This window comes from Terrapene carolina, unplaced genomic scaffold (assembly GCF_002925995.2).
Source record: "Terrapene carolina triunguis isolate 2854851 unplaced genomic scaffold, T_m_triunguis-2.0 Scaffold67, whole genome shotgun sequence".
NCBI lineage: Eukaryota > Metazoa > Chordata > Testudines > Emydidae > Terrapene > Terrapene triunguis.
In genome coordinates, this window is record NW_020664418.1 from 6763324 (window position 1) to 6775180 (window position 11857).

The 11857-nt window shown below is 52.4% G+C and overlaps 1 protein-coding gene across 1 annotated transcript in view; it reads right to left on the reverse strand.

The window, feature by feature from the left end:
• Positions 1-8710, reverse strand: part of CD276 (CD276 molecule) — a 71710-nt gene extending 63000 nt beyond the window's left edge. Inside the window, exon 1 of the mRNA XM_029910734.1 lies at positions 8585-8710. The gene's annotated coding sequence lies outside the window, so the exon portion shown is untranslated. The remainder of the gene's footprint in view (positions 1-8584) is intronic.
• Between the last annotated feature and the right edge of the window lie 3147 nt (positions 8711-11857).

Sequence of the window (11857 nt, forward strand, 5' to 3'; positions counted from 1 at the left end):
CACACAGGATGTCTGTGGTAGAGCAGGGAATTAGATCCACGTCTCCCAAGTTCTAGGCTAGTGCCCTACCCACTGGATAATCCTTCATCACTGGCATTTCACCGCTTCCCCACTTAGGCATTCCCCCACCGTGGGGAACTGTCCGCTTCTCTCTCTCTCTTCCCCTGCTTCCCCCTCCCCAATACATCCCATTTGAGGATCTTTGGAGGTGAGGGAGAGAACAGTTCAAGGTTCCCGTCAGCTTGGGGCCTGCAGGCTGGGGGCGAGCAGGAGTCCAGCCCTATGGGCTCAGCAGAGAGGCAGGGAGGAGAGAGTGGAAACTATTCTCTACTGGGCTGTGGCTGCACCACAGTCTGCACCAGCAGCAGCTGCTCAGATACCCACGGCTCAGCAGGAGGAGACGAGGGGCAGGGCTCTGGCTCCTGGGCCCACCCAGACTCCTCATCCCCTCCCACTCCAGCTCTGGCCCTTCTTCTCTCCGTCTGGGTCTTTGAAGCTGGGCCAAATGTAGCACCCTGATCAACGCCCACGATCTCGGAGCCCAGGGACAAGGCAAGGCCTGGTATGGGTTTCCCCACCAAAGGAACACCGGGAGGAGCAGCAGCAGCAATGACGTGAGCTCAAGCGCCCTGGGCCTGACTGAATCAGGGGCAGTTCCCTGTGGAGAGAGAGCCCGGGACGGGGGGGAGGGGAGGGACTCAGTGGAGGATTGGTGGGGAATCCCAGACACTAGCTGTGTAGGACGGCACCCTGGGAAGCATGATCTCCAAAAGAAAGAAACTTTCAGGTGCACCTGACATGGACAGAGGCACTGGGGAGAGGGCTGCATGCACATGCACACACAGAGTGAGTACCAAAGTGTGTACACTCATAAGAACATAAGAATGGCCCTACTGGGTCAGACCAAAGGTCCATCTAGCCCAGTATCCTGTCTTCCAACAGTGGCCAGTGCCAGGTCCCCCAGAGGGAATGAACAGTTAATCAACAAGTGATCAATCCCGTCGCTCATTCCCAGCTTCTGGCAAACGGAGGCTAGGGACACCATTCCTGCCCATCCTGGCTAATAGCCACTGATGGACCTAAAAAATGGGGAGAGGGACCCCTTTTTGTCCTGTGTTCATACATGTAATGGGGCGCTTGCCCCACACTGGGCTCTCAGGGGTTAATAGAGACCTAGGGAGGCTGCATAGGAGGCAGCCAATCACAGAAGGGCTTATAGGAGCCGCCAATCAGGGCCAGACAGGCCCATATAAGAAGAGCTGCAGTATGATGCACTTTCAGTTATGCCCTGGAGCTTGAAAAGAGAGGTGGACTGACTGCCTTGCAGGTAGAAGGCAGCAAGCACCCTAGACATAGTAAAGCTGTAGGCAGAGACCCAAGGAACCAAAGGCAGCTCCTGGCAGGCTGCAGGGATCTATCCAGCTGAGGCCCTAAGGCAAGGGCAAAGAGGGTGCTGGGGCTGTGGGGAAGTGGCCCAGGGAGATCTACAGGATGGCCAGCAGGAGAGGTTGCAGTGGTGAGTTGAACCCTATTACATGTGGTGGAGAACATGGGTATTTGGTTGCCCCTGAAGGAAGGGACTGAGTGAGGGACTCAGAGACTGTTTGACTGCTACCCTGATACAAGGGGAACTGGAAAGACTATTTGAGAGACAGTAAATGTGGAGAGACAATGGAGCTGCAATATGCAGAAGCATGTCTTGCTGAGGATTTATATACATAAGAACGGCTGTACCGGGTCAGACCAAAGGTCCATCTAGCCCAGTATCCTGTCTACCGACAGTGGCCAATGCCAGGTGCCCCAGAGGGAGTGGACCTAACAGGCAATGATCAAGTGATCTCTCTCCTGCCATCCATCTCCATCCTCTGACAAACAGAGGCTAGGGACACCATTCCTTACCCATCCTGGCTAATAGCCATTAATGGACTTAACCACCATGAATTTATCCAGTTCTCTTTTAAACGCTGTTATAGTCCTAGCCTTCACAAACTCCTCAGGTAAGGAGTTCCACAAGTTGACACTGCGCTGTGTGAAGAAGAACTTCCTTGTATTTGTTTTAAACCTGCTGCCTATTAATTTCATTTGGTGACCCCTAGTTCTTGTATTATGGGAATAAGTAAATAACTTTTCTTTATCCACTTTCTCCACATCACTCATGGATTTTATATACCTCTATCATATCCCCCCTTAGTCTCCTCTCTTCCAAGCTGAAGAGTCCTAGCCTCTTTATTCTCTCCTCATATGGGACCTGTTCCAAACCCCTAATCATTTTAGTTGCCTTTTTCTGAACCTTTTCTAGTGCCAGTATATCTTTTTTGAGATGAGGAGACCACATCTGTATGCAGTATTTGAGATGTGGGCGTACCATCTATTTATATAAGGCCAATAATATATTCTCAGTCTTATTCTCTATCCCCTTTTTAATGATTCCTAACATCCTGTTTGCTTTTTTGACCGCCTCTGCACACTGCGTGGACGTCTTCAGAGAACTATCCATGATGACTCCAAGATCTTTTTCCTGACTTGTTGTAGCTAAATTAGCCCCCATCATATTGTATGTATAGTTGGGGTTATTTTTTTCCAATGTGCATTACTTTACATTTATCCACATTAAATTTCATTTGCCATTTTGTTGCCCAATCACTTAGTTTTGTGAGATTTTTTTGAAGTTCGTCACAGTCTGCTTTGGTCTTAACTATCTTGAGCAGTTTAGTATCATCTGCAAACTTTGCCACCTCACTGTTTTACCCCTTTCTCCAGATCATTTATGAATAAGTTGAATAGGATTGGTCCGAGGACTGACCCTTGAGGCACACCACTAGCTACCCCTCTCCATTCTGAGAATTTACCATTAATTCCTACCCTTTGTTACCTGTCTTTTAACCAGTTCTCAATCCATACCCTCCCAGATTGGACAACTGAGTCGGTGCCCCTATGAAAAGGGGCTGACAAGCACCCAGGGCAACTTCAGGCCCTGCTGCTGCAGGTACTTAAGACCCAACAGAGCTAGTGGGAGGTACAGGAGTACTTGCAGGTCTCTGTGGCCCAGCTAGCTGAGCAGCAGCTCTATATACTTAAGCTGCTGTGAGAGGGGGTCCATAGAGGCAGAGTGAATGTTATGCCTCTAGACAACAAGGACACTGGAAGAGAGTGCCCTTACTAGGCTGGGGGACAGAAGCCTCTCCCAGAGACTGTGAAGAAGCAAGGGCCCAAGAGAGTCCCACCTGTGAGAACAGGGAGGGGATGGGCATATTGGGCCTGTGGGCAACAGGGGCACCTGAGGAGGGAAGTGCCCTCTTAGTTGTAGGGCCAAAGCTAGCCCAGGGGAAAGGGCTGAGCAAGGGAAGAACAATGGGAGGAATATGGCCAAGGGAAGGCAAAGGACTTGCTTCTGGTGCTATGAAGAGAGCCATATCAAACAGCACTGCCCCCTTAGGAGATGATGGGATAGAAGAGGACTGTCCAGGAATCCGGCTAGGCCAGGGGCTGCCACGAGGGATGTGGCAGGGATGACCATGGACCAGGCAGGGGGCCAACTCCCATGCTCAGCAGGGGGTGGTAGGGAGAGGGTGGATATGATGAGTGGGATGGAGAGGACCCAGACAGACAAGGGAATCCACACTAGCAAGACAAGCTGTGGTAGGGGCTCAGACCCTGGGAAAAGGGATACTGGGAGAGCCTGTGGAGCAAGGGCCAGGGTTATGGGAAAAACTGAAAGCCACCAAGCTGGCCTTGCGAATAGCGCAAGATAATGCAAAAGCACAGAGGGAAAACTGGGGACACCATGGAGCAGAATAGCCAGTTCTCTCAGGGGTTAATAGAGCCCTAGGGAGGCTGTGTAGGAGGCAGCCAATCACCGAAGGGCTTATAGGAGCAGCCAGTCAGGGTTGGACAGGCCCATATAAGAAGAGCTGCAGTACAGAACAGTTTGTCACCCCCTGAAGCTTGAGGAGGAAGGTGGATTGGCTGCCTTGCAGGCGGAGGGGAACAAGCACCCTGGACATAGCAGTGCTGCAGGCAGAGACCTGGGGAGCTCCTGGTGGGCTGCAGGGATCTGCAGGCTGAGGCCCTGAGGCAAGGGCAAAGAGTGCTAGGGCTGCGGGGAAGTGGCCCAGGGAGATCTACAGAGGAGTCAGTGGGGATGCAGCAAGTGGTGGCCACCTACAGGGTCACTGAACCAGGATCTGGAGCAGTGGGTGGGCCTGGGTCACCACTGCCCCCACTCGCCACTGAGAAAGTGGCTGGACTGAGGGACTGTGATACTGTTCCCTGGAAGGGGGGAGCATGGAGTGTGGCACGGCCAAAGGGCTGTGTCAGGAAGAGGATGCTGTGATTCTGGGAGTGACATAGGTCCCTGGAGCAGAAGTGATGGTGGTGAGATCACCACAAGAGAGCACACCAGCATACAGAGCTAATCCCCAGGAAAGCCAGCAGGAGTGAGTCAAACCCTGTCACAATACAGCACCTAGCACAATGGGGCCCTAACTTATGCAGGTCCTAGGCATTACCACAATAAATAAGTATTCGTATTTGAGTTTGAAAATCTGGGCTGAGGTGTGCAGGGACCCAGCCTCAGTCCCAGCTCTGCACCCCTACTCTACCTCCAGCTACTCTGTCCTGGCTGCGATACCCTCACTCCTAGTCTCTGGCAACCCCTTCAGTTATTGGTGAGGTTCCACAGCTGTTGGTGATCAAGAGGAAATGTATGGGGGGGCCCAGCTAGGCTGGGCCATGGGTAACACCATGGGAGGAATAGCATTGAAGCATGGGATAGAAGGTGGTGGTTGCCCATGAAATAGACCCCAGGCACTCTCCCCTGCCCTGCCAACCCTCTCAGAGGACTTGGGATGCTAGAGAGGCCAGATTCCTCCATGACTGAACCAACCATAATAAAGTAACATAACTAGGGTCATTTATATGCCTCTAGCTCTGCCCATCTCCAGCCCAAAGGCTGCATTTCAGCAGGGCTGCAAAATCCACCTCTGGTGTGCAGGGCAGCAGCCAACCTGTGCACAGCACAGTGAGAGGACAGACTGGACACCAGAGCAATTTAGATCAGGAACACCTGAGCATAACTTCCTAGGAAAAGGGTTCTGGGATTGCTAGGACCAAGCTGCAGCCAGCCTCTGCCTGGGGGCCTAAGGTGAAAGCAAGAAGCCCATGCACAGGGCCCAGCCATAGTGGGGCTAAAAATGCAGGTTCTGCCCCCTTCTCTTGGCCCCATGGTTGCCAGCTGCCTGGAAGAGGGTGGGACGAGAGTCAGGCCACAAAGCTCACCCCACTCTCTCTGAGGACAGTAGAGCTGTCACACTGGTGTGACTCCTGGGAGCCCCCAGGCAAGATCTGTCTCACTAGAGAATGGCCCCTGTGCCCATGCAGCATGCCTGTGGGCACTAGGGGCCAATCTAGCCCAGCTCAGCCAGGCCGGGCAAGCAGAGCCTTGAGGTTTTATGATCTCTCCTTAAAGTTCCCCACACAGGTGTCTCCCATTTACCTGCCTTGGAAGGGCTAAGCTGATCACGTGTGCAGATAGCACTAACCTATCACACCTGATGCTCAGACCACTACACCACCCCTGCCAGGCCCTGGACATTGTTTTTCCTGCCCCCCAACCCCTGGAAGAGACTCTTTTCTCTCTCCATTATTTCAGGCACCACAGAGTGACTGTGCTTCATAAGCTGATGAAGAGGCAATCATTCTATGGTGTAATCATCCCTTCTGTACATCCCGGCTCTGAATGAAGCATCTCTTTCAAACGGGGGGGGGGAGGGGAATCAGTGTTATCTGGCTGCCTCTGGCCAAAACCGCAGGCAGGGACCGATTCCTGTGTGTCAAAACCTGGCATGTAAATAATGCCACCATTGATCTCGTTTGTGAAGTGTGGGAGGAGAGCAGAGGGACATACTGGGCTCAGCCTGCATATGCTGAATGGACCTTGGAGTATGCTCTCTCTGGCCAATCAGCTCTGAAAACAGACAAACCACCTAGGCAATTAAATAAACCCAAGCACTTTCTTATTGAAGGGTCTGCACACTACAGACCTGGCACCTCCCCTTAGTTAAGTGCCAGGACAATGCTGTGGGCTACCAGAACTCCCAATCAATGAAGCACAGTCTACAAGTTTCCAGACAACCATGCTGGGTGACTGGCTTCCTCTTGCATCCATCTTTGCTTCTCCCCCTCCCAGCTGGCTTCCTCCTAGATCCAGCTTTGCTCTCTCCGCCCTCAGGCCCCAACCATAGATTCTCCTGTCTTCCTGCCATGGCACAAGAAGACAGGATGCTGAAAGACTTTCTCATTTCTTCTTTCTGGAGCAAAGACAAACAGCCAGCACCAATTCCAGACCAGTGAGAGATGAGTGTTGGAGGTTCAGTGCCCAAACTTTATCATTCTTAAAGAGCCTTAGAAAACTATTCTAAACTTCTCTGATGCCATCTCTACTTTTCCCATCATACCTCAGAACTGGGGGGTGAGGGGAGGGGAAGGTCATTTAAAGGGATACTGTCCACTCTAATTGTCAAATTATCAGAAACTGGATTTTTTTTTTTAAGATCCCCCTTTAAATAGTATTGATTTTAAAATATCCCTATTCCTTTAAAGCTGTTAGAGGGGTTCGTGTTGTCTTGCTCGTGTTCAGAAGGGTCTTTGGGGTGGAACGGAGACCAATACCAATAAACATGCTCAGGCCCTTCCACTCTGCACGCTCCTGCCAGCTGCCTCTTTGGTTTCTGTTTCAGCTCCATTGCTGACCACCCTCTTGCAGGGCCTGGTACACAGGAAGGACTGTCCACTGCTTAGGGTGCTAGCTAGAGACTCAGGAGAGCTGGGTTTAATTCCCTGCTGTGCTGAAGAGTGGGGGACTTGGTCAAGTGACTTAGGGACCAATCACCAGGGAGACTACGGGGATGATAGGTTTCAGAGTAGCAGTCGTGTTAGTCTGTATCTGCAAAAAGAACAGGAGAGTACTTGTGGCACCTTATGGGGGTGATGGTACTTGTGAAGATGAGTGCATTCTGTGATGATGGGGGCCATATATGTACTTACACATTTGCTCACCCAGAAGATAGGGTTTAAATGAGCAATCACTGAGGGAAATTCTAAGGTCTGTGTCATGCAGGCCAGGCTAGATCACAGTGATCCATCCTGGCCTTATAAATCTATTAAGATGTGAAGGGGTGAGTTTCCTGCAGACCAGGGCCTGGGACAGAGCGTGCCATAAGTGAGCACCTTGCCGAGGAGTATGGACTAGGAATGATGTCCTCATGCTAAGCTATGAGATGAGAATAGCACCTGATTGCAACAAAACAATGAAACCGGCTACACAGCAATTGTTGTCAAATGCACAAAATGAACTGGAAAAGAAATAGAGTTGTTGCCCCCTCTTGTCTCTTTCACCCATAGGAATCAAAGTGTGATCTGTAACAACAGCAGGTATTTTCAGAGGGAAATATAATTTTCAAGTTGGCAATGTCCCTTTTAACTGGAGCCAACTGGCATACTTATAGGCACCCATTGCCTAGTGGGAACTGCACACAGGGATTTGTTTCACACGGAGCTCCGTGATGAAACTAGGTCTGGGGTCAAGTGCCTACCCTGTGCCTGCAACAATGCCACTAAACCAATGCTGTGTGCCTGCAGTTTTGTGAGCACTACCTCCCAGCCTGACATCAAAGCTCTGCAATCATCATTTCCCCACAGTACTGCCACATGCACCATGCTACTGAGGCAGCTACTTCCAGGAACCATAAGAGGGTGGGGGGAGAGAACATGATGCCCACAGTGGTGGATAGCATAATATCCTAACCAGGAGCCAGAGAATCCAATCCCTTCCCAGCAGCGCAGTCTCCCAAGCAGGTCTGATTCCTGTCTAGATGGGGGAGTGTGAAGTGTGGCCCTCCCTTTCCCCAGGACACCCTAGGCAGAGAATCTTATATTGATGCCTTGGATCCCCCCGTCCCTTCAGTCACTCAGGCATCTGGCTCTGGCCAGCAACCCGCCTGCTCTAGGCACGTGACAGAGAAACAGCAGCTAGCCAGCTTCTTCCCGCACTGAACTCCACAGTACTCCCTACTGCCTGCGGACCACGCCAAGCAGCCTCCAGCTCCGAAAGCCAGTCCAGTCCACGTTGGCTCTTTGCTCCCTATCAAAATGTTCCCAATCCAGCAGGAAACTCCTAGGGATGTCTCGGTCCCGCAGCCAGGCAGAGCTCCTAGGGGTTCTAAGACTGAAGTTAATAAGTGATTTTTATGAGACGCGTAATGCAGCGCGTCTCTCGTAGATAGGCATAGATAAATATGTGGCAAGAGAGCTACACACTATAAAGGGGTGCGTGGCTCGGGTGGGGTTAGCCAAAGCACCCAGGGGAGTTAGGTACACACCGCCTAACTCCCCTGGTGCTTTGGCTAGCCCCACCCTGCCCGCAAGCATGGGGCAGCCCACTCCTTGCAAACTCGCAGGGGAACTGCAAGAGGCGACGGCTGAACACACACCCCCCCCCGGCCGGGCCCAGTTTCTCTCCCTCCAGCACCTGGGGGCTGCTCCCCTCCCGGCCTCTCATTCAAACAATGGCCCCGCGAGCACTCACCCTGCCAGGATCGGCGGCAGCAACTCGCAGAAGAACCGGCCGGGTTCTTCCCCCGCCTGCTAGGGGGGGCGGCGGTCAGGGCTCCGAGCCGGCCGGACAAGGCAGGCCTCGCAGCGAACTCCGCGGGCGAAGAGGGCAGAGGCGGAGGCTGGCGCACCGCCAGCAGGGGCCGCCTGCCTGGGCCGGGAGTGATCTCATCCCGGCCTCCAGGCTGCGGAGGAGCTACCCGATTGGCTAGGCCGGCTGCCCCCGGAGGGGCCCGGATCCGGGCAGGGCTGGGGGCCGAGGTCGGGCAACCCCGAGCCGGGGCGAGAAGAAGACACCGCGCTGCCCGTGAAGGGGACCCCGGCTGCGGCAGTGAGAGCGGGGGCTGCAGGCGGGGCTCGGGTTCTTGGCGTGGGGAAAGTGGGGTGAGGAGCAGCCAGTGGTCATGCCAACTGAACTTACCCTACTTCGGAGAGATGGTGCCTGTGTTACAAAGAAACCTTCATCCTCCTACGCCAACCTTCCCTCCATTGGGTTCCCAGGGGCATCAGAGGGGAGACCTGTATAAGTGGGGGAATGATCCCGCTATTGTGGGGAACTTTCCTGGCTTATACGCAGGAAGGACTGCTAGCCCCCGGTGAAAGGGGCTAGTGAAAGGATCAGTCCTCACTCCCTTTACCCAGAGGCCTCCCTGCCCTTGAGGGCTCCCTTTCCACACTCCAGTGTGGCAGAGTCCTCTTAACCCCAACGAGGCTGGGCCCAGGATTCCTGGGGGCTTGACCCCCAGTCTTGTCATGGTCACTTAAGACAGGGACTAGGGTGTCCCCACTCCAGGGTATTCTCTCCGCTCTGGACGCTTCCCTGACACACTGATCATTACATACAGTTTAAAGCAAATACAATTTATTAAATAGCAACTAATTACAAAAAGTAGGGGGGGGGGAGAAATGGGAAAGGTTAAAGGAAAACCCATCACCCCACTCTGGGCACAGGGAACCACAAACAGCCATGGCTGAAATGTCAGGGCAGTTCACAGTCTGTTTCTCACATATCCCAGGCCTCCTGCCCAAGCCCTGGCTGTGCTGCAGGGATGCCGCAGGTCAGCCACTTGCTGCGGAGGTGGTAGGGCCCTTCTTCCCAGCATCAGCCTCCCTGCCCCCATCGGGGTTACAATCCCCCTCCAAGTCTGGCCTTAGTGGGGTGGGGATGGCCAGAGAGCCCAGTTCCGTTCTCACCAGTGACTCTCTTAGTGACCTCCGTTAATTTGGTTCCCTGCTCTTTGCCTCATCTGGAAAATGTGGCAAAGGAGTCTCCCCTGCTTGTCGGGGCTGTCAGGGTTAATGGCTGGGAAGTGCTTTGAGACTGTTGTGGCAGCTGATCCAGAAGTGTAAAATGTTCTTATGGGGGTTATAGAGGGTTCTATAGTGGGGGGGGGGTCCTGACAAATCAGGAACCCCAAACTATATGGCTGTGTGCAGCCACGGGGTTATGTGCTGCCTGAGACTCAGACCTAGCCCTGCATACAAAGGAAGGACATCAGGCCCTTGGGAAGCACACTCCTAGAAAAGACCATCTTGATTCACCTGCACTGAATAACAGAATGTGGCACCCGCTTTATTGTGGGATTGCACTACACTAGCACCAAATGCTGCCAAGCTGCGAGGCTTGTGGGAGCAGTCCAACCTGGGAATAGCTAAGAAAGGAATTTGCGCTGATTCTGGACAGGGAGAGACACCCATACCCCAAGGGAGAAGTGACATTGTGCAACAACAGTGGAGAACAGCAAAAAACACAACATGACATCCTTATCCTCATCCCCCCACCTCAGCACTATTTGTAGAGCAGATGGCTTGGATCAGCAGATGGAGATCCCTGCAGCAGGTGTAATGATGCTGCCTTTGGTGAGACACAACTGAGAGTATCAATTCAGGACAAATTGCTTAGAACAGGGCAGTCACAGCTGAAAGCTGGGTGTTCTTTATTAATAAAGCACACCAAACTAGCCAAACAGAGAGGACTTTGGTCTCACCCCACTGGCTAACCATAAGTCATACAAACAATTCCATTCCAATGCCCCAGTAAAAGAAAAAAGGTTCTCCCAATCCCAAAGGACCAAGCCCCAGACCCAGGTCAATATATAACAACGAGGAGTCCTTGTGGCACCTTAGAGACTAACAAATTTATTTGTGCATAAGCTTTCATGAGCTAAAACCCACTTCATCAGATGCATGGAGTGAAAAATACAGTAAGTAAGTAAGTCCCATCTTTTCATGTGCTGTAATATATATACTGCTTACTGTATTTTTCACTCCATGCATCTGATGAAGTGGGTTTTAGCCCTCAAAAGCTTATGCCCAAATAAATTTGTTAGTCTCTAAGGTGCCACAAGGACTCCTCGTTGTTTTTGCTGAGGCCTGGTCTACATTACGGGGTTAGGTCGAATTTAGCCGCGTTAGGTCGATTTAAAAATGAATGCGTCCACACAACCAACCCCGTTCCGTCGACCTAAAGGGCTCTTAAAATCGACTTCTGTACTCCTCCCCAGTGAGGGGAGTAGCACTAAAATCGACTTTGGTGAGTCAAATTTGGGGTAGTGTGGACGCAAATCTACGGTATGGCCTCCAGGAGCTATCCCAGAATGCTCCATTGTGACCACTCTGGGCAGCACTTTGAACTCCCATGCACTAGCCAGGAACACAGGAAAAGCCCCGGGAACTTTTGAATTTCATTTCCTGTTTGGTCAGCGTGGCAAACTCAGCAGCACAGGTGACCATGCAATCCCCCAAGAACCGTAGAGCGTAGAATGTTTCTACGCTCCCCCTATCATCTCCGTCCCTGAGGTTATCGCAGATTAGAAGGCGAAAAAAACGCACTCGCGATGACATGTTTGCCGAGCTCATGCAGTCCTCCCACACTGATAGGGCACAGCTTAATGCATGGAGGCATTCAGTGGCAGAGGCCAGGAAAGAATTAAGTGAGCGCGAAGAGCGGAGGACGTGATGCTGAGGCTAATGGGGGAGCAAACGGACATGATGAAGCATCTGTTGGAGCTGCAGGAAAGCCAACAAGAGCACAGACCCCCGCTGCAGCCACTGTATAACTGCCTAACCTCCTCCCCATGTTCCATAGCCTCCTCACCCAGACGCCCAAGAACGCGGAGGGGGAGGCTCCGGGCACCCAGCCACTTCACTGCAGAGGATGGCCCAAGCAACAGAAGGCTGTCATTCAAACAGTTTGATTTTTAGTGTGGCTACAATAAGCAATGTAGCCTTGTCCTTCCCTCCCCCC